This window comes from Tachypleus tridentatus, chromosome 7, assembly GCF_004210375.1.
Source record: "Tachypleus tridentatus isolate NWPU-2018 chromosome 7, ASM421037v1, whole genome shotgun sequence".
In the NCBI taxonomy this organism is placed as follows: Eukaryota; Metazoa; Arthropoda; class Merostomata; order Xiphosura; family Limulidae; genus Tachypleus; species Tachypleus tridentatus.
This window is the reverse complement of record NC_134831.1, coordinates 135,524,422-135,550,037: the sequence shown is the minus strand read 5'-3', so window position 1 is coordinate 135,550,037 and position 25,616 is coordinate 135,524,422. Positions and strand designations below refer to the sequence as shown.

The 25,616-nt window shown below is 34.4% G+C and overlaps 1 pseudogene across 1 annotated transcript in view; it reads right to left on the bottom strand.

Moving 5' to 3' along the window:
- Positions 1 to 25,015, bottom strand: part of LOC143256664 (transcription factor Dp-1-like) — a 102,743-nt pseudogene extending 77,728 nt beyond the window's left edge. The window contains exons 1-2 of the transcript XR_013031432.1: positions 24,718 to 25,015; positions 9,464 to 9,597 (exon numbers count right to left, since the gene is read on the bottom strand). The product of XR_013031432.1 is annotated as a transcription factor Dp-1-like (transcript). The remainder of the gene's footprint in view (positions 1 to 9,463; positions 9,598 to 24,717) is intronic.
- Between the last annotated feature and the right edge of the window lie 601 nt (positions 25,016 to 25,616).

Here is a 25,616-nt window from a genome sequence, read left to right as displayed (position 1 = left end):
TACTATGTAAAAATACAATGGCAAACACAACACTAACATTTATAAAATACAATGCAACAATCGCCACGACTTCCATAGAGAAACAAGCAGTAAAAATGGAAACCAGATTTAAAAAACCTTCATACGTTTTTGAACACTGTAAATCAAAAACACAACAATCATAAAAAACACTCAGATATTTAGTATGGAAACAAACAAAAAACGTACAATTAAAGAAGCACTATTCTCACACACAACTCAAACCAAAATTAAACCAATATAAAGGAACACCTTTATACCTATACTAATTAATAACCTAACATATACTGCAACGCCCCTCTAATTCCATAGACGTTTACACTCTCGTCTCTTAGATGTGTCCGGCAACGGTCAGTTGCACTTTTGTTAACCTGAAGATGACCTAAGAAATTCGAAACGTTGTTCTGTACTGTATTTTAAAAGTTTTAATACCCACACCAGCAAACCTAAGATACATTTTTACTTCAAGTGGGTTTTTTTTCCATCACGTATTTAAGACTGAAGCTCCTTTGATATGAATAAAAAATTTGAGGCACCCCAAACTATAACTTAGTGGTGACTGAAAAACAGTGCCGTAGTAAAACATACTTTCGACATACTGTATCATTTAATTAACTCAACATAATATTCTTATCGGCTTATTGTTTACTGAGAAGGAAAATTAATTCAATATATTTAGCGGACCCCCAGAAAAAGATTCACGGTCTCCAGGAAAGCCGCGGCTTCCACTTTGGTAAACACATTTTGGATGATATTAACAGTAGCGTTTATTTTCAATATGTAATATCGTTACCAGGCTATCTTTATTCCTCGTAATGATAAAATTTCAAATGAAGTGATATGTCACGATATGCAAATAGAACAGTGGTTCTTAACATGGGTTCAATCGAACTCCAGGGGTTCGGTGAGTCAGTCTCAGGATTTTGGGCGGCGGAGGTCAACACACACACACACACACACACACACACACACACACACACACACACTGTGTGTGTTCGTTCCGTTCACTCCACTCGTATAATTAGTGACGTCATGCTCCACTTGGCCATCATTGGCTGCGGCTGATCACTTGGCCTTAATATCTGTGCTGCAGGGAACATCGTGCGATTAGCAGTCGACTTGTGAATGTAGTAAATCGTGCGTCATTTGTGATTTTTTTCCCAATCTTTCAATCCCTTCATACTAACTATGGCGAGCAAAAACAAAGTGGTCGGACGAATAGATACAATATGGATTCACGTGTATAATGGAACATGATGGGAGTCAGCGTCCTCAATGCATGATTTGCACTGGCAAAACAAAGAGAACACTCCCTAAAGCTGCATGGAGATGGGAAATACAAGAACACAACGCTTGCTGAATTCAAGGTAAAGAGAGCCAGGTCGATGAAAAGGCTGCTTTGCCTGTTCTCGGCTTTGTACCCATCGACAAACCGATCCTCACAGCATCGTAAGAAGTTGCGTACTTGATCGCCAAGCAGGGCAAACCACACACCACTGGTGAAACACTCGTAAAACCAGGTGAATTAAAGATGGCGAATGTCATGTTGGGAAAGGCTGCTGAAAATAAGTTATCCCAAATTCCTCTTTCAAATGACACCATCAGCAGCGGAATAGATGACATGAGCGATGATATCTTGGCTCAAGTAGTTGCAGATCTGATTTTAAGCCAGCAAAATTCAGCCTTCAACGCGACGAGACCACCGACGTTTCCAATCTGAGCCAGCTTGTATTCATGCGCTATGTAAAGAACGACGAGATAAAAGAAGATTTTGTATTTTATAAGCCTCTCACAACAATAACTAAGGTAGCCAACGTGAAGAAACTTGTGGATGACTTTTTCAGAGAAATCGATCTTTCGTGGGATATGATTTCTGCAGTTTGTTCGGACGGAGCTCCAGTCATGCTGGGACGAAACTCTGGTTTTTGTGCGCTGGTGAAAGCCGATGCACCACACATCATTGTAACGTACTGTGTTCTGCACAGGCATGCGTTGGCAACAAAAACCTTGTCTTCAAAACTGGCAGAAGTATTAAAAATTGTAATGAACTTTGTGCGAAATAGTGCCCTGAAGCACCGCATCTTCAAAGAGCTGTGTAACGAAATGGGCTCTGAATTCGAGGTACTCCTGTACCATTGTAACGTTCGGTGGTTATCCCGGGAAAGGTGCTGAATCGTGTTTTTGCCATGCGTGTGGAATTAGCCCTGTTTTTGCGAGAGCACCAACATTGTCATGCAGATTGATTCGAAAAATCTGAGTTCATTCTCATTTTGACTTACATGGACGATATCTTCAATGCTCTCAATCATCTCAATCAACAGATGCAGGGCGGTGGAGTCAACATCATCGAAGTGGAAGAAAACATGAAGGCTTTTCAAAAAAAGCTACTGTTATGGAAACGACGAACAGAGAATGATAACTTCGCAAACATTCCCCTGCTGGACGACTGTGTAAGTAAGATCGAAGATGTGTCTGAAATCGGAGACATTTCTGTACCCGGGGAACTGAAGCAAACAATTGCCATGCACTTAGATGAGCTCACAAAGTCTCTCGATGGATACTTCCCCACCAGAGAGTCGTATCCAGCATGGGTGAGACAGCCGTTCACGTTTAGTGTTGCGACAGCAGATGTCAGTGATGAATACCTCGACGAAATCATTGAACTTCAGCAGAGCCAGGTTCAACAGCAACTTTTCAGAACAACAACGCTCTCAACGTTTTGGTGTCACCAAATCGTAACGTACCCTCTTATTGGTAAGAAAGCCCTCGAGATGCTCATACCGTTTGTTACAACGCATCTTTGCAAGCAATCCTTTTCGAGGATGGTACACATAAAAACGAAGAAAAGGTGCAGACTTTGTTGCGAAAATGACATGAGAGTGTCACTTGCCAAGGTGAAGTCGCGCATTTCCGAACTTGTCTCTGAAAGGCAACAGCCAGTCACATTGATTTGCAATAAATATTCATTGAGTTATGTTTTTGTTTTTGTGTAAAATTCATGTTTTGTTGGTTTTGTTCTTTGAACACAGTGATATTGTGTGCAACTGATCCATGGTTCATTTTGTGCACCAATAAAATATTTACTTATGTTTTGAATTTGAAAAAATCATTTTATTTTTCCAATTACGAAGGGTTCAAAGTGAATGCAAGTATGAAACTTCCGGGGTTTAGTACCTCCAACAAGGTTAAAAACCACTAATGTAGAAACTCCTCTATTAAATATTCATGCATAAGCAAAGACCCAATAATTATAATTTGCATTTCTGATTAATACGAATTGTGTGGGCTCGGCTTGACCTGGTGGTTAAGGCACTCGACTCGTAATCCGAGGGTCGCGGGTTCGAATCCCCGTCGCACCAAACATGCTCGCCCTTTCAGCCGTGGTAGCGTTATAATGTTACGATCAATCCCACTATCAGTTGGAAGAGTATCCCAAGAGTTAGCGGTGGGTGGTGATGACTAGCTGCCTTCCCTCTGGTCTTACACTGCTAAATTTGGGAAGACTGACGCAGATAGCCTTCGTGTAGCTTTGAGCGAAATTCAAACCAAAACCAACGACGTGGGTAAACGGCACTCAAAAATGATTTTTACATGTCATAAACATAATAATTAGATTAACCTATAATTATTTCGTGTAGTCCAGCTTTTACTCAAACAATACACGGACTTTAATGGCGCATTTAACTCAACTAAAATGAATAAATACTTGACCCATTGAACTTTGACCCCCATATAGGCTCACTTATCTTCGTAAACTCGTCGAATATCACATATGCAATGTATGTTGCCTGTTACTTTGATAAAATTTTTATTGACAACGTATTTCACCACGACATTAGTTTCTTTCAAATAAAAAGTTTTTAAAATACCCTTTGCTCTTTTGACAAATAATCGGAAATTATGTATATTGGCATAAATTCCTCCATTCATTATATTACGTTTTTATTAATACTGCAAGTACTTACGAGTATTTTATGCTTAACACTGATAATCTTAAAAATAAAGAGCTTTTTATCAGAAAGTCAGTGTCCAGGTATTAAACTATATTATTACACACTGCAATTTAAGAAAAATGAAAACATCACCTATCGACCAGATCACGCATCAGTAAATGTGCTCATTTACAGGATTTAATTCATGAAAACAGAAAATTTGGACCTAATACAATCAAATTAAGAACGAGATTTTTTTCAAAAATAATTTAAAGTTATGTAAAATCCACATCCAACTGCTCCATGCCAACTGTTTGAAACTTTTAATCAAAGTTTTGATGCAGTTAAAATATTAGTTTTTGTTTTTTTATTTGCTTGTTTGTTTTTAGCGCAAAGTTAGGTTACTCGCTATCTTCACTCTATCTACGCCTGGGAATCAAACCCGAAATTAGCGTCGTATTTGTGTAAATTTACCACTGATTCAAAGTTAGCCCTACAGCTTATAATGCTGTTCATAAAAATATATTAGTATAGAAAATTGTAACCATAAACAAAACTAATTTAAAATGCTTCTTAAGTCGCTTTACATAATTTTGTTAATAGGCAAAGCATTTTGTATTTAAAATTTATGTTTAGTCATAAAAAAAAAACTCCAACTGGTTTCAGCCACTTTATTTTTGCCTTTTACTCCAAAAGAAACCGCATGTATTGGAATCTTGCTGATCAGCTAAAGGTATGCAATATATTTATTACTCGCAGTTTCAAACCTGTCTACACAGGTCAGATTACACTGATTGCTTATAGGATTATTGAGTTGTTTCCACCAGTGCGAAAAGATTTAGATTTAACCCTACTTCTCATTCAATTTTATACATTGATGAGCACTGTGAGAAAATTACTTCCCTCATTATAATAACTGTAGTAAAATTAATTTTAAAGTAATCCGTTACGAAGTTTATCTTCATGTTATGATTACTTGAATTTCAGTTTAACGTGAATATAAAATACAATAATGCATTTCAACAACTGGAGGATTAAACATAGGGTGTTCGGAAAGTCACTGTGCAGTTTTGTAATCATATTTTATTCAGTCTATTTCAAGCCAGCAACTGATAGCGGTGTTTAGAAACAAAATAAGAAGGATCCAGGCCTGTATTGATGTCAACGGGGGTCACTTTCAACATTGTTTATAATTGTCATTCATATTTACCTCCTGTATTCTATATTGAAACATGTCTGTTAATAAATATATAAGTGCACAGTGACTTTCCGAATACCCTGTACTTGACAAGGTGTAAGTTGACTTTATCAATATAAGCACAGCTTTCTATCATTGCACTGGTAAACTACATAAAACAAATAAATAAAACAAAAATAAAAATAAACTCAAATATTTTCCACTATCTTATTTTCATGAAAGAGTTACAAATACCGTACAATTAGACCTTAAATTCATTTTTTAAACTGATACAGAAAAATATTGGTTTATTTTTGTGAACCTATATTTTAAAAAATTCAAATCATACTAAAACAAAACACAAGAAAATGCTACATTGTATTAAGCCTAACTTGAATTAAACGCACTACACGTCCGCAAACGCGTTGTAACGTTTTTCATACAATATATATCCATAGTATAAGCACTTTTCAAATCAGCCAAACTATAGTCAGACTGGTACAAACTTAAGCTTCTTAGGAAAGGACTGTTACTTTTTAAGACACGTGCTACAGATACTTGTAAACGTTCGTTCACTGTCTCCACAACAGTGTGTGTACGATTGTATTACCACATACAAGTTTCTTTTAAGGTTTAAAGCAGGGAAGAATCCGTAATACTACCTTTACCCTACAATTATCCACTTGTGAAATACCGTTACAAAATCAATAACCGAAAACCACTAACGAGAAATTGCTGAATATTCCTAATAATTAATTCACGCAATAAGACGGCAACGCACTAAATAGTAGAGACATTTTACGAAACGAGCGATTGTACTGACAATCATACGAGTTTGTTTTCTAGTCAACTTTGAGTTTGGCATATGTATAACCGACTTTAATATTAATTTAATGTTTGTATAATGCAAACAAACTTACTTACTTTAACCTTTATATGAAACTGTACAAAAATATAGCATATTTGAGATTCGTCGAAATTAATCCAATAGCATCAGAGCGATTGATTATACAAACATACACGCATCTCTTTAGGGCAACCGTTAATCAACCCACCAACTTTTCCACGAAGCTAAGCATCGCGATATAGTGTCTATCAACGAAGTAAATTTTGACTCTAAAAAATTTCAATCAAGATATTTCTATGGCACATGTTAAATGATGAACACATGGTTCAGAAATACACTACACTGTTAATACAGAGGATTGAGTACATTATATTAAAACAACTTTGAATATTAAAACCAGAAAATCGTCTTATGAAGTCGTGGCACGCATTGGATCTACATTTTGACATTGTTTAGCATTCTTAAGTGGTGTAATACCACTGAAAATAGGTCTCGTTTGGGAAGACGGCATGGTAATCCTTCACAAAGCAAAATACAGGTATGTTCAGATAGGGGATTTAGAATTTTTAAAGCCTCGTATTTAATAACATTGGACAACAAAGGTAAAATGGACCCATTTGGGACACCAGGATCATCCTAAAAGGAACCTGTAAAAATGTCTTATTCATGGTAACTAAAATAAGAAGTCTTGTGAAAGGTACAAAACAGCAACAAGTGTAAAGGTCTGTAACAAAATCCTTCTAACCTCAAATCTAAAAAGTTCTTTATCTGGAAATGAGACCATTAGGGTATGGGTTCACAAAGATAAGCCTTCCAGCCATAGCTCCCATTTAGTAGGTGGAGAATTAAATGGCTGTTATGCTATGGATTTCTGTGCAATAATAAGTAATAATATTGCAGCATTTGACAAGTTAGAAAATACTTAAATATAGTTATGCATACAAGATATAAGTACAACATGACTGTGCAGCAGTTGTGTATTGTTGAGTGATGCTATAGTATACAAATAGACTGGATGTGGCTAGCAGATTGTGTTTTCTGAGGCTACTCTCACTCCTGAACATCAATCATGTCAGAAAAACTTGTACCAGTATGATCTTGTATTTGTGTCTACTCCCTGTGATGAAGAAAATCAATGTGAAGGAGTAATATACAGTATATTTAAGTTGGTATAAATTGGTAACTCATTTGTACATCTTATTTAAAATAACTGAGTGATGAAGGTAATCTAAGGAGTGTGGGATACTGCATAAGGATATTTACTTAACAATGACATGTTAAAAGATAAGCATTTGTTTATTTCCAATCAAATAACCCTTATCACTTAGACCTAGAAAAAGACAAATGGACAAGAAAAAAGGATAGGAAGATAGAACACCAAAAATGGTAAATTACTAGTAATTAATTTGATATTTCAAGACTATACTGATAACCTAAATATGAAAAAAATCAGAAATTATTTTGCCATTAGAAATTGATCTTAAGCACACACAACTGAAAATATTCAATTTAATTGCACTTAAATTGTGTCAGATAGTTGCTCAAGTGTTTGTTAGGTAACCATACAGTTTGTCTACAAAGCAATAGATAAGAACAAATAAGTTTAAAGATGAGCCCAGAAGAAAGAAGAATGGGAAAATGGGAGTGTCACACACACACACACACACACACACATACTGGTACCTATTATACATAAGTAGGCTATACTGAATGAAAATGAGGTGAAAGATTTCTATACATTTATTTTCATGATTTCAAAATTGACAAGAAGCCAAATTCTGTAGTTTGCTAAAAAATACTGGATATTCTTTAGTTGCCTTATACAAAATAGTTAATTTCTTCGTTATTATAAATTCATTTTTCTTCAGGAATATGAAGTTGAATTTTTTTGCACAGGATGCTGGAGAGTCTAACAATACATGTGCAAATTGATTCTGTGTTCCTAGCTAAATTCTGCAATGGAAAGATGGTACAGCCACTATTGATGTCTACTCATTATAACACATTTATTGTATGTTTAATTTGGTCCTTTTATAGAGCTATGTTTTAGGATTGCAGTTTTCCCAAAATATTTGTAAGACACCATAGGTTTTACAAGATAGATTAGATTCCAGATGTCATATGTTCTCAACATTAAAATAATTATAATAATTGAAAGTATCAGATAACATTTAAAGGCTTAACACTGTAATAATTTTATTCCTGATAAAATAACCAAACTACAATAAACCAATACTTACAATTACAGGACAAAACTGATTTTACCTTTAAATTAAAAAACAAACACACCTGGAATGTTGAAACCCATTATGAGCTGATAGCCTTAACAAAGAAAGTGTAATGAAGTTTTATTGTTTTCTACGTAACTTGAGAATAATAAATTTTATTATCAGCACAATAAATAAATTCTATTAAAGCAATATACCATTTCCTCTTTATTTTACACAGTATACTTCTATCTAGTTTTACTTAGAACACACACACACACAGAATTATCCCAGTCTGTATTCTTTCTGGAACATAACCAAAACGTTAAGATTTAGATATGCTACTTAACATTTCTCGTGTATTTTCTTTTTGTTTTGCTTTCATTTGAGAAATAAACTACATATTTAAAATATTCAATGTGGTTACCAGAACAGGCTAACAGTCATAGGAAGGTATTATAGCTTGACACAAACAGGATAAATGAGAGAGAAATATAAAAATTATTAAAATGTTTTTTTAAAAATTGCAAGTTTTATTCTTATGTGTGTACATTATACAATAAGTAAAAGGTATTAAAGTCAGCAACTAAAAACTATAAGTTATTTTATTCCAAACATCACCAAGTTATAACTTATGTACATATAGCAAACAGTTCAGCAGTGTGACTACTCACACTCTACCATTGATTGGAAAATTAAAATTGGTAATTCTTGTTTTAGAATGAATTTATAAGTTGCATGTTATGTGATACACTACAGGTTAAAGTCAGCTTATATATCTAATTTGTGACTATACAAAAAGAAAATTATTAGTGAAAAATTTATTCATCACTGCACACTTCTACTTCAATAATAAATAACACTAACACATCCTGTTCACAATTTCAGAGCAAATTTATGACCTTTTTTCAGCATCTTTTGGTGATTTAATCAAAGGCTCCAGAAAATGGAACCAGATGTTCTATACATTCCAGCATAACTGATCTTCAGCTCATGTCCACCATTACACTTATCATGAAACTTACATCAATATACTCTTTTTCAAATGGCAATGTATAAAAAAACAAAGATATCTTCTGTCAGAAAAGAAAGCTTGTTGTGTTATATAACTTTTCCACAAGGAATGATACGCATACTAAGTTTTTAGAGTAAAACAGTGAACTTCAGATTTCAGATCACATCACAAAATCTCACTGCATTACTAATTATTGCAATCTAGAAAAATAACCAAACATACTTGTAGAGAAGTAAAATAACACAATGAGGTTTTTTTTTTATTTACCTGTTTTGCTAGAGCTTCTGTTATATGCTCTTTGAAGAATGGCACTGAAACTCCATTGTTCTGGACTTGTGAAGTACTTGCCACAGAGGTAGCTCGCTGGAGTGTGATTGTTGTTGGTCGTTGAAGACTCATTGCTAATCAAAAAAAAAAGTGCATTGAAGAATGCAAGAAAGATCAAAATGACAGAAATCTATTTGCCTCAAAAGTTATTCCTTTGTCCAATGAAAGCATTAAAACAAAAAAATAAATATCTCTTATGTTTATGTAACTACTCAAGAAACATTTAAAAATTATAAGCCAAAAGCATTAATATATGTATAAAGATTAGGTTCGTTTTAATGCTTTGATGGGAAAAAAGAAGAGACAATGGGCCAGTTAGCAATCTGTCACCTTAAGTTTTATTACAGTATAAAAAGTATCATTAAACTAAAATTACATTTGAAATTGAGCTTTCCTTTATTCAATTTAACAGTTATTTTGTGTCAGTTGTTTTTATTCAACATTTATACAAAAAAAAACATTATTTTCTCCTTGACAGGTGTTTTCAGGATTAGCATTATGTACAATTTTATATTCTGAATACATAATTTAAGTATTCACTATATCTTATACATTTTTGTCAACTTTAAATGATCAGATATATTAGTGTTCATTTCTTTATTCATTTAATATTGTTTATGGCAGGTATGTCAAAATGTTTTCAAAATCTTCCATCTATGACTGGAGCTATATTTTAACTTGTGTTATATTTTTGTAGAACTACTATAAATACTGAGTACATATCTTAATCATAAATTAATATAGGAAAATATTCTACAAGTATCAATTACACTATACTGTAAATCTCAATTTTTTGGTAATGATAAACCCTGACTGTGTTGGTCTTTAAAAACAAAAAGTTAAATCTCAAACTTTTATTTGGCTAAAATGCAAGAAATTTTCATCAGTCACAAATAAGTAAAATTCAGAAATGTATTTACATACTGTAATATATACACAGTAAGCTTAAAACTAGAAATACATTTAAAATTCCAGTTAAGTATTCTATAAAACAAAGAAATTATATTCAGCTGAAAATATGTATTACAACTGTTTAACCACAAGTTTAATGCAATGATTAGATCACAATAAATTTCAGTGCATGCATAAAGACCACAGTGCAAAAAAAAAAGAAAAAAGAAAATACACTGATTAGAAAAATTTGACATTTTCACATGCTATATTACATTTGATGCAAACCATATTTTCTGTTCTCTAATTTCTCAGTTACTTAAGTGTAAAAGTATAAAAAACAATAATATATACTTTTCCATTTAATGTTTTTTCAGACAAAACTTTTAGATAATTGAGGTAACAATAAAAGCAGGTCAAATAGCACTTCAACAGATTACATGTGTAGTGTGTGTTGCTTCAAGAATGAAAAATAATACAAACAACAATTAAAAACTAACCCTTTCCATAATAAAAAGATAATTTTAAACCAGAAATCAAGTTCATTAAACATGGTTAAAAGAATATAAAGTAAATCAAAACAAGGTTGTGCAATGTTATTTAATAGTTATATTGAATGGGCAGATATGAAATGATAAAAATTAATTTCTTTTCCTGAAAATAATGTTAATTTATAGATTACCAAAGAGTTAATAAAACAACTACCTTTCAAAAACTTGTATATCAGTTCATCACAATTTAAAAAGATAAAAGTAATCTTGCCTTTAATTGATCATTAAGCATTTGGTTTGTTAATCATGACTGACGTCAATTCAACAACGTCATATTCAAATAAATCTCACAGACATGAATAAAAATGGAATTATTTAATTAAGTATAATTCATAGAATGGTATTTAACTATTTACTTTAAAGACTGGTTAAACATTTTATGCACATAACTCTCATACTTGATAGATACTTATAATGAAGTAGTTAACACAGTATCAAACTCAACTGTCCATTTTATCTTTGTCACTAGGTGTAGATGGGAAGGTACCATCTTAAACTATGAGAAAAAATACTGTTTAAATATTTTTAAATAAAAACTACCAACACATAAAATCCAAAGTAAGTGAGACTAAGACTTTGAACCACAGTTAAATTATTCTATTGTATGTACCCTATAGTAATGTAATTTGCTTTATTTTTTTTTATCTACACTATACAAACTCAACCACTTTAGGATTTAATAGCACAAATAATTTCAAATGTTGTAAATTTATAAAATACCACTGGATTAAACTAGACCTTTGATCTGAATCTATCTTGCAAAAAATATAAATTACAGAGCTCATGTTAATATTTATGATACAAAAATCCCTTATCTTGATCTATTAAGATAAAACATTAAGCATAAAACATTAGATATTTTGAAGAAACATCATTCTTAATAAGCAAGAACATGTATGCTACTGTGATAAAATTCAATATTTATGCACTTCAGCTAAAATTCTCAGCTGTTGTAGGAGATGAAACTCTGAATTTCAGTTACAAGAATATTATTCTTTCCAAAAGCTAAATTCAGGTGTAAGCAATCTCCCATCAATAATATAAACAAAGTATCCATGTCACAAAATTTCATGAAAAAATTTAGATGTTCAATTTCCTACAACACGGGTGTTATGACAAACTAAAAGGAAAGAACACAAAGAATAACTCCTGCCCTTCAATGTGTTTTTAATGTTTTAATGTAACTAAAATATACACCAAGCAATTCTTCAATGATAGTGGCCTAGATTCTAAAATCCTTTTAACAAATATGGATAAAATAATATGAAAACTTGTATATGTAAAAAAACATCTGTTATGGGAAGAGAAAGCACTATGTAGAAAAAACCGAACAATGTTTTGACCTTCTTTGGTCATCGTCAGGTGCACAAAGAAAGAAAGAGTAACTGACCAATATTGATTGATTGATTGATTGATTTAGTGTTTTATGGCACAAAGCAGCGAGGCTATCTACACCAGACATTCGGTAAAAATGTAAAAAAAAAATAAAAATAAATGTAGTAATAGACATAAATGGAAATGAAGGTAAAACAAAAAAGTATAAAACCAATGTTGACACCTGGTCTACAATGTTAAGATAGAAGGCAGAGTATAAGAAGTTGTAAGGTATTTACTCTAGCAAAAAGGTAATGATCATAACCCCCCAGGAAGACTAACAGATAAGTTCAAGAACCACCATCAGTCACCTGAAGTTGGTCTTTCCAGTCCTGGTTCTGGGTTATGTGTCATAGCAACCAGTATCAAAATGTAAAAGAATAGAAGTTTTAAAAGATACATAGCAAAATTGTAACAATGAGTAGCCAAATGTCCAGTAAAAAAGATAAAAGTCAAGTAAATGGAGTAAAATTTGTAAAAGTAAATGAAGGTAAAAACAAAACAGCAATTAAAACAGAAAATGGTGTAAAAACCAATGGTAACATCCAGTCTTCAAAGTTGTAAAATATTTACTCTAGCAAAATGGTAATGATCATAACCCGCCAGGAAGACTAACAGGTAAGTATAAAAACCACCGTCAGTCATCTGAAGTTGGTCTTTCCAGTCCTGGTTCCAGGTTATGAGTCAATATGGCCAGTACTAAAAAGTAAAGTACTAAAAGTGTGAAATGATATGCAGCAAAAAGTATAATAACAACTCGCCAGGACGACTAACGAGTAGTTCAAACGGATAGTTCAAACAGTAGCGTTAGTCACCTGAAGTTGGTTTATCCAGTCCTGGTGTCGAGTTATTTAATGTTCTGGCCATTGTCCAATGTCAAATTGAAGGAGAGAGATTAAAACTGTAAAAAAGGAACAACAATTAAAAAGGTGTAATGATGGCAATAACTCTGTCCAATGTTACAGACTGACCCTGGGAAAAAATATGTTTAAAATATTGCCGTCGTTGAGAATTGTAATGATGGCAAGAAAGTAAAACGTGGCTGATAGTGATTTGAGTGTTACACAAACTACACATTGGTGCATCAGTTCCAGATAAAAGAAAATGATGAGTTAAAAAACTGTGACCAATGCGTAGCCTAGTGAGAACAACTTCCTCCTTCTGAACTTTACGGAAGCTAGATGGCCAAAGTCCAATTTTGGGTTTGATTTGAAAAAGTTTGTTGTCACATTGCTCACTCCAAGTGGACTGCCAGCTGGCACGGAGCCGAGCCTTGAAGACAACACCATAGTCCATGTACGGAATAGGCAGAGGAGTGATGGTGCTGAAGCAGACATATTTAGCTGCCATGTCTGCAAGCTTGTTCCCGTGAATACCAACATGGCCTGGTATCCAGAAAAACTGGATTGAAGTAGCTGCTAATGAGAAATGGGCCAGTCGGTTTTGAATATCAGTGAGAATAGGATGTGAGCTAACGTGTAGCGATTCCAAGGCAAGTACAGAACTAAGCGAATCAGTATAAATAGTGCAGTTGGAGTACTGCTCAGCTGCAATATGATCCAGGGCAAGAGATATGGCATACAGTTCAGCAGTGAACACAGAAGCTGTAGAAGGGATTCTGCACGCAACAACTGACCCATAGCAAACCATAGCAGAGCCCACTGAATTACGGTTTGGAACCATCTGTATAAATGGGAACTGAATGATTGTTTGAAAGATATTCATTGAATAAAAGACGGTACTTCCAATCTGGAGTATCTGCCTTTTTAGGTGACTGAAAGAAAGGTCACATTTGGGGCTGTAATAAGCCATGGTGGGATGGGCCAACCTGTGGAATCTGCAATGTTATCCAAGGACAGACCCAATTCATCCAATTGCGCCCGGATGCGAAGGCCAAACGGAGCAATGACAGATCTTCTGTTCTGAAAAAGTACTGCCCACCGAGGAAGGAAAACACATTTCCAGGTGGGATACTTTGGTAAGGAATGGAGTTTCGAAGTATATTGTAAAGATAGTTGCAAAAGGCGAAGGTGTAGAGAAGGTTCATGAGATTCAATGTATATACTTTGAACTGGAGAGGTACGGAAAGCCCCAGTGCAGTGTCGATGTCCTTGGTAATGAATGGGCTCCAGCATCTTTAAGGCTGAGGGTCTGGCAGAGCCATAGACCATTGATCCATAATATAGTTTCGATCTAATAAGAGCACAATATACCTTTAACATTGAACAGCAATCTGCCCCCCAACTGGTAGAAGAGAGAACACGGAGGATGTTCAGTGCTCTTGTGCATTTGACCTGAAGCTGCTTTAAGTGTGGTATAAAGGTCAGTTTACAATCAAAGATAAGCCCCAAGAACTTGATCTCCGGGACCACTAGCAGCAAAACTTCACCGATATGAAGTTCAGGATCAGGGTGAATACCCCATCGACGGTAAAAGTGCATGCATACAGTTTTGGAGAGAGAGAAATTAAAGCCGTTCGCCAGAGTCCACTTCCTTACACAATTGAGGGCAGTTTGTAGTTGCCGCTCAATATATCTCATGTTTGGCGACTGACATGAGATGTGAAAGTCGTCGACATACAGCCCATTCGCAACAGTGAGAGGGAGTTGTTCAGTGATGGCATTTATCTTTATACTGAAGAGTGTAACACTCAATACACAGCCTTGAGGGACTCCAAGTTCCTGTACAAAAGAACGGGAAAGTGTCGAACCCACACGAACTTGGAATCTCCTGTCCATTAAAAATTTTTTAATAAACATGGGTAGATGGCCATGTAACCCATATGTATGGAGGTCTGCAAAGCGCCATACCTCCATGTTGTGTCGTAAGCCTTCTCTATGTCAAAGAATATTGATACAAGATGTTGGCGGTTGAGAAAGGCTTCTCTGATAGATGTTTCAAGACGAATTAGGTGGTCTGTGGTGGAGTGCTGTCGACGGAACCCACACTGGGTGGGCGAGAGGAGGTTGTTTGATTCAAGGAACCAAACAAGACAAGCATTAACCATCCTTTCTAATGTCTTACAGAGACAGCTCTTCAAAGCAATTGAATGGTAGTTTGAAGGAATCTTGGGATCTTTTCCTGGCTTAGAGAAAGGTAAAATAATAGCCTGGCGCCAGGCATCAGGAAAACATTCTCCTGCCAGATCCGGTTGAAAACAATCAGAAGGACATCAAGAGAAGCAGGAGATAGATGGTGCAGCATGTCATAATAAATATCATCAGGTGCAACAGACGTACTGGCAGACCGATGAAGGGCCATTTTTAGTTCCACCAGGGTAAAGGGACAATTATAGTCAAAGAAACAGTCAGTTCGAAAGGAAAGAGGTGATCGCTCTGTCCCAGTCTTGATGGCCAGGAAGGTGGAGGAACAAGCAGAAGTGCTAGATACCCGCAAAAGCTTTCACCTAGAGTGTTAGCAATGTTCCGAACACCAGTCACCTCCTGACCATCAGAGAGTAAGATCGAGAGGGGGACAGAATTGTAGTGCCCATTAACCTTTCGAATCCTGTCCCATAAGATCTTGGAACTGGTGGTAGAAGATATGCTGGTTGTGAACTTAATCCAAGATTCCTTCTGGCTTTGATGTCTTACCCACCTAGCATGTGCACGGGCCCATTGGAAAGCAACCTGGTTTGAAAGTGTGGGATATCTACGAAAAGTATCCCAGGCCCGCTTTTGAGCCTTCCGTGCTAAGTGGCAAGCAGGATTCCACCACGGACGAGGATATCCTGGAAAATGTGTCGAGGTTTTAGGAATACACTGAGCAGCTGCATGTGTAATACAGTCAGTTACTGCTGCTACACAGTGGTCTATTGATGGCTGATTTACGATGGCAGGATCAAGTTCTGTGAGAGCAGTGAAAGTGGACCAGTCTGCCTGATCCAGCTTCCACCGGGGCATGCGGGTAGGGTGGCATCGACCACGACCAGTCTCTCTCAAAGGATGGGAAGATGATCACTGCCTAGTGGATTACTGTCAACCCTCCATGAAAAATGGGAGAATAATGAAGGGGAGCAAACTGAGAGATCAATAGCTGTAAAGGACTGACTAGGTGCATGAAAGTAAGTGGAAGAACCAGTATTCAAAAGAGAAAGATTGTGATCAGAGAGCATCTGCTCTACAGATCGGCCCCTCCTATCAATAATAGCACTTCCCCAGAGGGGATGATGTCCATTAAAATCCCCTAGGATTAGAAATGGAGATGGCAATTGTTCAATGAGAGCATCAAGATCTGATTGATCATATGTCTCTCCTGGGGACAGGTACAGAGAACAAACAGTGATGGTATGACCCAAGGAAACACGGATGGCTACAGCCTCCAAGGGTGTGTTGAGTGACAAAGACAGGGTGGGCACGTGTTGATCAACCAACAGTGCCACCCCTCCATGTACTCGACCATCACACAACCTGTCATTTCTGTACAGAGAAAACTGCCGAATGGAGACAGTATCAGCAGTTTTGAGAAATGTTTCTTGTAAAGAAAGACAAACAGGATGGTAGGAAGCAATCAGCGTTTTGATATCATCCAGATTAGAGCGTAAACCTCGACAGTTCCATTGTATCAAGGTGGCCATTTTTAAGAACAGGTAGGTGAAGTGGCTGGAGAACCCTTGGTTTATGACCATGTCTTTTTTCTTTACTGTCTTTAGTCGGAGGAGGTCTATCAACCTCCATGGATCCTGCTCTGGGTCGGGTGGGCAGGTTTTTGTTATTGGAAGGGGAATCCAGTGACTGAGGACGCGAATGAATATTTGTTTTGTCTCTTGTGGTGGGAGAAAAAGACGTATCAGAAGAAATGCCTGTATTTGAAACTGAAGGGCGTGGTTCTTGAGGTTTGTTGGAAGGTATGGGAGGAACAGAGATGGGTGTGGAAGTCGATTCATCAACCTTTTAACCACGGAGGTCAAAAGGCTTTTCATTTGTTTTGAAAACGATTCTCTTGGAGGCACAGAGAAATCTGTCTGCACTCCCACTGTAGTTGTGGAATGAAGTGCAGCAGCATATGTCGAGATGGAGTTGTGGACAGCAATTTCCGAGCCTCAGGATAACTAATGTTATGTGTCGTTTTCAAACGCTGCACCTCTTTTTCCTCCAACCATTTTGGGCAAGAATGAAAGTAAGAGGGGTGAGAACCATTGCAGTTTATGCAGTGTGGGTTCATGTCACAGTCATAGGCATCGTGGTCCTTGCCTCCACAACGAGCACATGTCAGGGAACCACGACAAGATGTCTTTGAGTGGCGAATCTCTAACATTGGAAACATCGAAGAGGGTTTGGTATGTATGGCCGAACCCTGCAAATGAGATAACCTGCCTTGATGGTGGCAGGTGCACGTGGTGAAGTAAATGTTAAAACGAGGGTATTTGTTGGCAGTGTAACTCCATCTTTGTGAGTGGAGATGCGCCTCACTGCAGAAACTCCTTGAGTGGAGAGACCAGCGAGAATCTCCGACTCGGGAACGTTCTTCAAATCCCTTTCAACAATAACTCCTCATGAAGAATTCAAGGTAGCATGGGGTGTAACCTCAATAGTTATATCCCCAATTGCCTTTGAATTCAAGAGGAGTTCACTGTGTTGGGATGTGGATGTTTCAACCAGTATGTCACCAGATCAAGTTTCTTTACTGACTTTGGAGAGCCAGCAAGTCCCTCTAGTCCCTTTTGAATAAAAAAGGGGACATTTGCCCTAAGGGTTTTCTAAAGAGAGAATGTAATATAAGAAAATGAGGTAGGTGTGTTACTGATGTTGAAGATTGCTGTTCTGAGTATTCAAGACGTGGTCACTTACCCATTGACTGTTTTTTTACAATTTTATTTAAAATGTTTAGAGGATCCATAAGAAAAAGAAAAAATTTGGTACCCACTGAACCCACCCCACAATGGAGCCCTACAAAGTCACGCAAGGACAATGCAGCAACGCCAGGGTTTCATGAGCACTATACCCAAACACCAGCATCAGGCACAATGTCCACAACACCCGTTGAGAACTTCCAACACTGGTACTTGGTTGACTCTAGCCCAAGTGGACCAACCGATTGACCCAAGGGGGGCCACCCAAAGGCCGCCTGTCTACAGGAATTCGAGGCCAAAGTGGTGTGTTAGGGTTGGACCCCTCAACCACCAGGATCCTCTCCTCCCCTTCACGGGTCACCACACACGGCATACACGTGGGTGGATGTTTAGATCCCAGAGAAGGTAACCAGACAGAACAGAACCTTCCTGGGAGGTCCCCTCACCACGTACAGGAATCCACATCGAGGGGAACTGACCAATAGCTGTCCACGTTTGAAAGAGGTTGTGTAATTGAGTGTAGAAATGTAGAGGACGTGCTTAGATGTCAGATATATTTATTAATATAGGTATAAGAGTGTTCCTTTGTATTGGTTTGTTTTGGGTTTGAGTTGTTGCATAAGTAAAGGTTCTTTAATTTTGCATTTGTTTATGTTTGTTTCTTTTTTAGTATTTGGGTGTTTTCTATAGTTATGTTGTGTTTATTTGATTAGCAGCATTTGGAAATGTGTGAAGGTGAATTTTTGCATTCTTTGAATCTGGTTTCCATTTTTCCACTTGTCTCTCCAATACAAGTTGTGGCAGTTATCACATTGTATTTTATAAATAATGTTGGAGCAGTGTTTGTCAATGTAGTTTTTATATAGTATAGACCTTAGTTTTGTGCCTGGTTTTTGAATAAATTTGGTATTAACTGGAATGTCATTTTGTTACTAGTTTTTGCCAAAATGTTGGTTATTTTTCTGCTGATGTTGGGAATATATGGTCTACAGCAGTAAATGGTTTCATGATCTTTTGATTTGTGGGATATATTTGTTTTTGTTAACCTAGGTGTGTGCATATAATGTTTTATACAGTTCATGGAAGAAACTTGTTGATGTTGATGAAGTATTGTTTTATTTTGTCTAATTCATCATTAATTTTATATGGTGAGCATAGTTTTATGGCTGTGTTTATTTCATTTCCTAGTATGTTGAGTTTTTGTTTTGTTTCATGTGCTGAGTCCCACGGAATGTATAGTCCAGTGTAGGTGATGTTTCAGTGGATTCACATTTTAAATTGTGTATTGGTTCTTGTAATTTTGAGGTTAAGAAATGAGTTTTGTTTTCTTCCTCTTCACATGTGAAGTTAATTTTGGGATGTATAAAGTTAATGTGATTGAAAAAATTAAGCATGTGTTCTGTAGATGTGAATCCTGCAATCGTGTCATCTACATATCTGTACCAGTATAGTGGTGGATGTAATGCTGTGTGAATTGCTTGTGTTTCAACTTGTGTCATAAAAATATTGGCTAGAACTCTTGATATTGAAATGCCCATGCTTAGGCTATTTGTTTGAATATAGTTATGTTTGTTGAACATGAAGTTTGTCTTCCACCATTTTCCACATATATAATTTTCTCTACAAGTGGGTTTTCTTGTCATCATGGCATATGAAAACTTAGTTAACTTGAATACAAAACAGGGTGAAAAGAATACTCTTACACTACAGTTGAACAGAAGTAAAGACATTAAAATCAATGTCTTGTGCTTTTTTCAAATAATTCATTGAATTTTTCAAATGTGTTGCCTTCTTCCATTATATTTACATCTCTATGGTTATGAATTAGCATACTTGTATATTTATAGCTACTTTAAAAAATAAATACTTCTTTCTATAGAGAAAGTACAGAACACTAAACCAAGACCTCAATTTGGACTGGAAGTGTTAGCCTTTAGTATTGTGTTAAAACTGTTACATTTGGCAAAACAAATACCAATAGCAAATAATATTTTTAAACTCATAATACCTAAATGTTTATAAAATAGTAATTCACAAAAGGCATTATCATTAAAATTTTATAATTTACAAATATTAACAAAAAAGAAAAAAAATCACATCTTAATTATATTTTTTGATACAGAAACTTTATTATTACGAGTATTTAACAGTCAAAAATGGGTTTCACTGATTTAGAGGAACACAAGGCAATATAAAAATGCATGTAATAGCATAACTTCTCAAATAAATCAATTGATCTTGCTATTAGAACACAGAGAACATGAAAACAATTAATATTTTTCATGCAAGTACTATAAGGAAAACTAAAAAGACTTCAACACAAATCAAATAAGGTGGCATAAAAATACTACTGTAAATTAAGCATCTATTAATTTCATATTTAAAGTAGAACATATGCTAGCCATTGTTAGAAATTCAACTATTACCTCTAAAATTCAAACCACCATTATCAAACCCATTAATACAGAAATTAAGACTTTCCACAATAACCTATGCTAGCCAATCAACCATATAAACGAATATTACTAGAAGCCTCAACTCTTTGCTTACTTTCTTTATAAACTATGCACATCTATTTTGTAACCCTTTTCTGTACATTTTCCATAAGCTAGGTATTCTTGCAGTAATAAGAGACCAAACATGAAAACCATAACTTTGTAACACATCTTATTCAGTGATAATATTATTTACCTGTTTAAAACTGGAAATTTCTATCAGTATTCCAAGTGCCGATGTCTGAATGTTACCGTTTTAAACTTATAATCAGTGCCTAGTAAAGCTAACTAATATAGAAATTAAATTACACTCTTTCAGTTCACTTACTAATCTTTCAAACTTGTAAAAGAGAATAAAATGTTTCAAGAGAGGAGATAAAAATGCAAGAAATAGCAAGGTGGCTGAGACAATCAGCCCACTAATATCACTTACAAAAGATCGAAACAATTATAAAAACCAAATCAAACTGCACATTCATGTATCTCGTCAACTATGTTAAAAAGAAATAAGAACAGTATACAAGTAAAATATTCTAACAATTTTATAGCTCTTAATACACACATGTAAACATTTCTTCAACTAGGATTCTAATATTCTTACACATCTGTCAGAGTATGAAAGTTCACATTTTGTATACTTTAATGTTCACAACATTAACAACTTTGAATACCTATGGAAAGTTTTCTAGTTCTAACCTTCCCCAGGTCAATCTTTATACCTTTTTGTACAACAAAAATTACTTCAAAGTGTGATTTCATCTATATGCCAATTTCAGCACTCTTTCCAACGTACCGACAAGTCTTCTAGTAGCAAAGGTAACAAAAATGCAACAGTACTCAAAATGAAATTTCACTAATCTGCTATAAGGTTACAATAACATTTGGAGAATAGCATATCACATAATTAGGATTGATGCTGTTTACTCAACACATTTTTGATTCTTGTTTAAAAACATCAACTTATTGGAAAGGATTCATAAAAAAAATACTACAATGATTCTGAGGATAAAAGGGTTATCACATAGGAATAAGTTAAGACCTCAACTTACTTTTTTCTTATGAAAAGCAGGGAAGGAGGAGATTTAACTGAAATTTTAAAAAATTATACAGAAGGCTTATAGGATGAAAGCTTCTCATTACTCTATGATACATCTTTTAACACTCCTACGAAAAGACGTTTCTAGTCCTGATTTCTCCAAGCCCGTTCCCCTGGTTGTGGTTTCGCTAGATAGTAGATAGGGACAGTGGGAATCTAGTTAATCCATTCATTAATGGATTTAAATGGCAATTTCATTTAAATACAAAATTATTAGCCTAATATTAATAACCTTTCAAGTTGCTCTGGGGCCTATTAGGCCCCACTTTTCGTAGGAGTGTTGAGAGAACAGGATACATTTACATGTTTAACATTTGGAAAAGATAGGCTTACCAAATAGGTTTCCACTTGCAGTAGTGAATGACAACACTTTACTGGACCTTACAATGGAGAATTAATTATTTCCTAAAAATAAAGTATGGGTTTAAGATTTTACTTTTTCTCAAGAAGGATGGGTGTGCATGAACATCCTTGATGGACTAAATTGTTACCTGTTGTCTGTAGGTTAACTTAATCTTTGGAACTTTTAAGAAACATCCTATCACGAAGAGCCACTTTAATCTCAAGCTGATATTCATCTTTTTATAAACTTAAACAGAAACATACCTTTCTCACACACTTATGTGGAAATATTCTTTTCTTACCTAACAGTAAAAACAACCATGAGTTTTTGCTCTTTACTTATGCTTTCCTCCCCCATAATAAATTTCCCTTTATAAAGTTTTTTGAAATAATTTTTTGATACTTAGTACAAGCACAAAAGTCCCAGTTACTTTTGACACTTTGTAATCCAGAAATTTTAATAATTCCTCTGGACGTTTTTCTTTATTTAATGTTGTTTATTCAAATGAATCTCAGTCATTTAATTGCCATATTTATCCAAGCGAGGCTTTGAATACTTAAATATGAAATTAATATATTCCCTTTTGGCTAACTTGTTAAAAAATATTTTAATGAAAACATCTCAAACTTTACAACAAACTTTCTTTTTCAAAATATTTCAAACATTCCAGATGTTGCTAACACAAATTCTAGTACTTAAATTCTCATTTATTTTCATTTTTCACCCATATTTTCTGCAGTGTTAAGAACTCTTGAAATAACATTTTCAATAATAAGATCTTTCACAAACTGTTACAAACAGTAATACAATTCAGTAGCTCAAATAATTGCTTCTTACAGTTTTCTAGTGCCTAATATATCTTGAAAAACTAAATCCTTTTCAATCCAAAATTTATATTCTACAGTACACTACTTTAGCACTAAAAGTGCATGAGTGATTCATACCATACATTTTAAAAAGAAATCTGGTTGAAGTGATTTTAATTGCATAAAGTGGTTGTTTCTCTTTTTCACATTTTTCCTGCTTATCACTTGTTAGATTTTTTCTATTAATCACAAGTTTAAATATTAATTCATTCTTCTCAACGGCTACATTCACATGCTTAACTGTAACAAAAATAATTTCAACACTTCAACCTTTTAACTCTACTGAATGCATAATATTTAAAAACGGATTTAATATAAATTTTCTGAAGTTAAATATGATACTGTTAGTATAAGTTATATTCATATATTAAAAAAAACCTTAAATTAATAAAATGTCTCATTATGGAGTCCAACATATATGTTCTGTGAATGACTATTTGCAAAACTTAATACTTAAAGACAAAAAATAAACTGCTAATTTACTAACTGCTACATTTTTTTCATAATTTTACCCAACAAAAATTAAAGGATTAAACTACTAAAACAAACATTATATAAAAATTGACAATTCTAAGTAAGAAGGAATTTTAGCAAACAGAATTCAGCATTTATATTTCAATTTGTATCTAACATATAATTATCTTTTTTATTGTAATTTAACAGCTTAGGAATGAATAAGAAAAAACTATCCAAGATATCTCGACACTTTGAAATCCTTACTTTTTCCATCATGTTAAACTAGAAATTTACTTGTAAGCTTACAAATTTTTGAATGTACCAGCTTTGCATGTCTTGTAAAGTAAAATAATAATTTAAACATACCCAAAATTCTGCTTATAAAACTATTATTCTGTAACAAAATGTGTTTACAAAATTGTTCAACTCCTCAATTAGAAGCTACAATGAATGATGGGGTAAACAAAATTTACAAGGTACATCCTGGTTAAATTTTATATATATATATATATAAACAAAAGTGCATGCAAGAATGAAGCACACAAAATTATATGAAAAACTTAAAAAGTCATGTAAACCGTCGGAGATAAGAGGTCTATATGAATTTTATTAAGTGTGATTAAATGAAGTTAAGACACTTACAAAGTTAAATTGTAATTTTGATAGAAATAGAACTGTACTTTAGAATTTAAAAATTGTCAGGGAATCAACTTTTCAAAGTTTAGTTTCGTTAGTGGCGCAAAACATTTTAATACCAACAGGTATTTTAACTACTATATCATCAATCGCTTAATACTCAGTAATATTAACAGTAATGATACTACTGAAATGAACGACAGCAAACGATAAATCAGATTCATTCATTTAACTGTGTACACAGTGTAATTAACAAGCAGTTGCAAATATGTAAGTTATAACTTAAAGACGCCAAAAACGTTATTAATGACATATCTCACTAAAGTTATGACATTATGTATACCTAGCCTAATTTGTGCCCACCATATTTCAGCAGAAATATGTTCCACTATCCTACTGTTTTGGCACGCATATCAGTCCAACGAAGCCTAAAAATAGTTAAAACACGATCGTTCTACCATGCCTCAAACAGCTTAACCCGTTCGAGCTTGGCGGTGGTTGCGAGTTCTCTTTCTTAATTGGGTGATAAAAGATCACATGGACAGAAACCAATACTTTGGCGCATGCTCAGTAATCTCTCATAAACCGTCTAAGTTGAAATATGAGATAAGAAACAATGATAACAAAAACACAGCAAAATTAATTAAAATATGAAAATGATGAGATGATTTCTAAGTGCTACGTAACAAAATTACCTTTTAATCCTATAAGCAGACTCACTTTATAGGTTATAAATACCTCCCTTTTGTCTTCCAGCCTAGGACTTATGGCGTTCTTATCGAAGTAAAGTTTTTTTCTGAGGTATTTAACGCGCATGAGCATATGACAAATTATATCAAGAAAGGCAAATTCATTTTTACAGGTATGATAAAAGTAACCAGAACAATATTTATATACATAAATTAATATGATTGTTTTTAGAAGAAATTAAAAAAAACTCTATAGTTGCAGGTTCTCTAAAAGTCATTACATTCACTAAGTATTGAAAGCACAACTAAAAAAAAAAAAAAAAAAAGATAGCAAAACGAAGACAGCACAAGTACATCCGAAACAACATTATCAGCAAAGCTGAAGGAAGGTTCCAAAGGGAAACAAAATGTGCGTATTTAGTTAAAGAACGCAACAAATGCAAGAGAATAAATTAAAACCACTAAAATCTATATTACTGAACTATTCATAAACAAAATACTGTGGAATAATTTCGTGCTAAACTGTTATTTTTCTAATCGCAATACTGATGTAACAAAGCTTATCTATTCAAAATACCTTTATTTATTACGAAAATTAAAATTTATTTTTGTGTAATTTATTTCCGAATTATATATAAAAATTAAACCATCTCTTATGCGAAGAATTAACCAAAATTGTTTTCCAATGAAAAATATACATTATTATAATTATAGATTGATATTATAAAGAAGTTGGTAAAAAATAATACTAATAAATGAATAATGGGATAAATTTTAGTAAATTACACGTCTTTACTCATATTTATACTTCTAAAATTTAACTTTAAACAGCTTATATATTAGCGCCATCTTCCAGAAATCCATAAGATCAATGTTGTTTATACTTTCAATTAATATTGGTTGTA